This window comes from Pinus tabuliformis, chromosome 5_2 (genome assembly GCF_031772625.1).
Source record: "Pinus tabuliformis cultivar Carrire ecotype Pingquan chromosome 5_2, CPIR1, whole genome shotgun sequence".
NCBI classification, from domain to species: domain Eukaryota; kingdom Viridiplantae; phylum Streptophyta; class Pinopsida; order Pinales; family Pinaceae; genus Pinus; species Pinus tabuliformis.
Window position 1 is genome coordinate 154,959,334 of NC_142306.1, and position 5,582 is coordinate 154,964,915.

A 5,582-nucleotide genomic window follows, 5' to 3' on the forward strand; every position below is an offset into this window, starting at 1 on the left:
GTGTTCAACCAGTTAAATGATGATTCACTCATAAATAACTCATGCATGTCAGATCTGAGAGTTACCCAGCTGAGATTGGATTTCAAGGGAAGTGTACTATCAGTTGTATAATTAACCAATTTGTACAGGTGGTGCATGCAGTCAAAGGAAGGCCTATGAGGATTGCGCAATTCTAATTAAGGAATCTCCTTAATTAATAGGCGCTAATTCCCAAGGAAATAGGGACTTGGGAAAGCATAAAATTGGTTAAGTATTGGCCAAGGCTTGTCTAGGAAGCAGTGAGACAGATAGAGATAGTGCAAAGGTTGCTCGAGCTTGAGCAAAGCATTGTAATCTTCTCATATTTTATGACTAATGCAATATACAGATACCAGGGGTTTTTAGCTGTGGTTTTCCCCAGGAAATCATTGTGTAATGTGTTGATTTAATTCTTTCTCTTGTATGCTTCGTGATTTATCGATCAATTAATTATTTCCGCTGATGAGTAGAGTATATTCAAGCCTATTGTTTTAGTTAATTACAATTAGCAATTTGAATCTACAAGGAATTTCTACATGATATCAGAGCATAAATCACACTAGAAGAGGAGAATACGAGTTCGTCTTTGCAGGTGAAATTGAATTTGCAGGATCATTCTTCAGGTCCAGTAGGATGTCATTCTATGGATTGAAACTTTAATATTCCCTTGAGGGTAGTTCAAACTATAATTCTTAGAAGGATGTGATGGAGGCAGTGTTGGAAGACAACATGCTGAAGTAATTCATAGACAAAGATATTCCTAAGCCTCCAACAACATATGCTCAAGATCTGGCAGAGTGGAAGAAATGTGTTGCAAAGGCAATAAGGATCATAATAGAAGGAGTTCGAGATCATATTGTCTTGAACCTCCACGGGAAGGATACACCATATACAAAGCCTTGATCGACTTGTTTCATAACAATAGTGACCACATGAAGCTGGCACTGAAGGACAAGCTTCAGAAGATCAAAACGGAGAAGGGCAACACAATACCACAATACTTGAGCAGGTTCATCCAATGTCGGGATGAGCTTGGGAGTGTTGGTATTACAGTTGCTGAAGATGATCTGGTCAACCTAGCACTTCTAGGCCTTCCCAAGAGTTGACATAACTACCAGGATTTGGTAAATGGGAGGGAGCATCTACCAAGGTGGGAGTGTTTGTGGTCCGACTTGGTGCAAGAAGAAATAAGGTGGAGCACCAAAGATGGAACCTATTCCAAGCATGATGATGAGGAGAACTTTTCCTTATCTATAAAGGCAAAGAAAGGGAAAGGAAATAAATTCTAATCCAAAGTATATTCTAGTCCGGGCAGAAAGAAGAAGGACTTGTCGAAGATTAAATGGTTTCACTATTATGAGCTGGGACACTATGCCATGAAGTGTCCACACAAAAAGGTCTGCAAGAAGCCCTTAGGAGGAGCAACAGGTGAAGCTCTGCTTCAAAATTCAAGTTGTATTTCACCCCCATTGCATGCATGTTGACATCGGTGATGGGTAGTGTGTGGTATCTGGATGGTAGAGCCTCATTCCATATGACCAGAAACAAAGAATTTTTCAGTGACATGGAGGAGAAGGACCTCCAAATGCACATTGAAATGGGATACGATGGAAGGTATAGCGTGACTGACATCAATATTATTAATTTTCAGAGGGATTCTGGTTCTCCTTTCACATTAAAATATGTCATGTATGTTCTAGGTCTAAAGAAGAATTTAGTTACAGTCATTGTGTTGGAAGACCATGGCTATGATGTGATATTTAGAAAAAGAAAGGCTTTCCTTCGTCACATAGCCATAGGACAAGTGAAGCATATCGAGGTTTAGGTGAAGAACCTATACAAATTGCAGAGCCGAGACATCGGTGAATTATGGTATAAAAGATTGGGCCATCTTCACCATGGATCTTTGAAGATCATGCAACATATTTCTACAGGACTTCCCAATGGTGCACTAGAGCAGAGAGATACATACAAAGGGTGTACATTGGGGAAGTGAATCAAAGCCACCTTTCATGATAAGGAAAATCGAGCGCAAGAGATCCTTGAAAGAGTTCACTCAGATGTGTGTGGACTGTTCTCGACAACCTCCACGACCAAGCACAAGTATTATGTAATATTTGTAGATGATTTCTCACATAAGTGTTGGATTTTCTTCATGCAGAAGAAATATCAGATGTTCTCTAAATTTTGTGAATTTAAAGCACTTGTTGAGAAAGACACTGGCAGGAAAGTGAAGGCTCTCAAGAGCGATAACGATGGAGAATATGTGTCGAATGAATTCAAGAAATTTTGTGCATCAGAAGGCATTCAATGGGAGTTAATAAAACCCCATAACCCACAACAGAATGGAGTGGCTGAAAGGAAGAACATAAGTATTGTGGGAGTTGTAAGGACGATGTTACATGATCAGCACCTACCGTTGCACTTGTGGGCTAAAGCATGCAAGACAATTGTATATGTGCAAAACATGAGTCCTCATCGGATTCTCGGGATCAATACACCATAAGAAGCCTTTTCAGGCAAGAAACCAGATGTGGCACACTTTCGGATCTTTGGTTCATTAGTTTATTGTCATGTTGCCAAGGATGCAAGGAAAAATCTAGAGCCAAAAACTGAGTTGGGCATATTTGTGGGGTGTACTGATACACCTCACAACTATCAGGTGTACCTACCATCTCACTAGATGATAGTGGTTTGTAGAGATGTGAGGTTGAATGAATAGAAGGCCGTGAGATGTTACATTGAGAGGGAGTTTCAGTTACATGTAGATGAGGATCTTTTAGCTCCAAAGGAAGAACCTCAGGATGATGTGGAGCTGCCACATGTAGAGGATCAGAGAATGGAAGCACCCACTCATGTAGAGTCATCCATAGATGGAAGGAATTGCACTAGAGAAACTGACAAATTTATGCATGATGTTAGAGAGAATGTGGGACCACCCACATCACAGCACAGGCCGAGGAGGTCACCAGATCGATACACTAGCTACATGGCTCTAATGAACGAGAGTGTAGATACTGAGCCATCCTCATTCGAGCAAGTAGTGCATAAACCATTATGGGTTGATGCCATGGTAGAGGAGTATGACTCCATATCAGAAATAATGTTTGGGAAGTGTTCGCAAGACCAACAGACAAGTCAATGGTGAGTTCCAGATGGCTTTACAAGGAAAATCAAATAACAAATGGGAGTGTCAAGAAACACAAGTCCAGATTTGTGGCCAAAGGATTCTCTTAGGTGGAGGGAATTGATTATGAGGAGACCTTTTATCCATTGGCAGGGTACTCTTCAATCAGATATATTCTAGCACTTTCAATGCGGATGGGATGGAAGATACATCAGATGGATGTGAAGTAAACATTCCTCAACAAAGTGATTGAGGAATAGGTGTACATTGAGCAGCTGGAAGGATTTGAGACCTTCAACAGAGAGTCGCATGTGTGCAAACTCAAGCGATCATTGTATGTATTGAAACAAGCACCCCATGCTTGGTACACCAGGATCGACAACTATTTCACCAGGTTGGGCTTCACCAAAAGTGAAGCAGATGTGAACCTTTACCATGTTGTGGTTGAAGGTAAATTATTGATTATAGTATTATATGTCGATGATTTAATTCTAACAGGTGATGAGAAGCTGGTAAAATCTTGCAAAGAGGACCTTGCAAGATAATTTGAGATGATGGACCTGGGGATCATGCATTATTTCATTGATATGGAAGTATGGTAAGGAGATGAGGAATTGTTTGTCTCCCAGGGCAAGTATGCCAATGAGATACTGAAGAAGTTCTACATGGACAGCAGAAAACCCATGGAGACTCCTCTAGCAGGGTATTGGAGGAAGGAAGATGCTACTTTAGGTGAAGTAGTGGAGGCTACTATTTACAGGCGGCTTGTGGGTTTACTTATGTACTTGGTGAACACATGACCGGACATATGTTTTGTAGTTAGCCAGCTTAGTCAAGCAATGGTTAAGCCAACCAAATTGTATTGGAAGGCAGTTAAACATGTGTTGAGATACTTCAGAGGCACCACTTAGTTTGGTCTTTGGTACAAATGGACAGATTGAGTGAAGCTTCAAGGCTTCACAAATGCATATTGCACAGGGAGTCCGTCAGATAGGAAGAGCACATTAGGGGGAATCTTCAGTATTGCGTCAGCAGCAATTTCTTGGTACAACAGGAAGGAGAGACCAGTTTCACTTAGTTCAGCAAAAGCAGAGTACATGGTTGCTAGTCAAGCATCTTGTGAGGCTATCTGGATGAGGAAGATCCTTGTTGGGTTATTTGGTCAATAAATGGATCCTATAGTGATTTATTGTGACAATCAGAGTTATATCAAACTCTCTGAGAATCCATTTCTTCATAATCGGTCCAAGCATATCGACATTTGGTATCACCATCTACGAGATTGTGTGCAGAGGAGAATCATGTTGCTAGAGTACATTCCTACAGAGGAACAAGATGCATACATCTTGACTAAGGCATTGTCAAGAGGCAAATTCAAGTTCCATAGAGGCAGGATTGGGGTATCTGATAATCCCTTTCTTGTTGAGAGGGAGTGTTGAAAATGCAACAAGAAAAATCTTGATTTAATTTTGCCCTTGAATTAAATTAGGAATAAAATTGTAAACCCACATCACAAGAAAACTTGTATGGGTTAACTAAGTTAATTTGACTTAGTTGGCTCAGTTAATTCGATTTGAGGGTCTAACTTGAGTAATGTAGAGTGTCTCTTACTTTATAGGAGCCTTGGTTGATTTTATTTCGAGTTGTAATTAATTAATTCAGTTTAACTCAGTTAAAGTCAGTTAAACTAGTTCCAACTGATGGAGGAACTAGTAGGAGGTCAAAAAGTGGGGTGTTGCTTCATGTGTTCAACCAGTTAAATGATTATTCACTCATAAATAACTCATGCATGTCAAATCTGAGAGTTACCTAGTTGAGATTGGAGTTCAAGGAAAGTGTACTATCATTTGTATAATCATCCAAATTGTACAGGTGGTGCATGTAGTCTAAGGAAGGCCTATGAGGATTGTGCAATTTCAATTGAGGAAATTCCCTAATCAATAGGGGCTAATTCCCAAGGAAAAAACACAAGGAAATAAGGACTTGGGCAAGTAGAAAATTGGTTAAGTATTGGCCAAGGCCTGTCTAGGAAGCAGTGAAACAGATAGAGATAGTGAAAAGTTTGCTTGGGATTGAGAAAAGCATTGTAATCTTCTCATATTTTCTAACTAATGCAATATACAGATAGTAGAGGTTTTTAGTTGTGGCTTTCCATAGGAAATCATTGTGTAATGTGTTGATTGAATTTTTCTCCTTTATGCTTCGTTATTTCTTGATCGATTAATTGTTTCCGTTGATGGGTAGAGTAGATCCAAGTCTATTGTTTTAGTAAATTACAATTAGTAGTTTGAATCTACAAGGAATTTCTACACTTCTTGTACTTTATCACTAACTGAAATTGTTGTAAACACCCCATACACTTGTAATGCCTAGTTTGTTGTAATGTACTATGTGCCTACAAGTATTGTAGTGGCTGGTGATATATGCATATTAATGT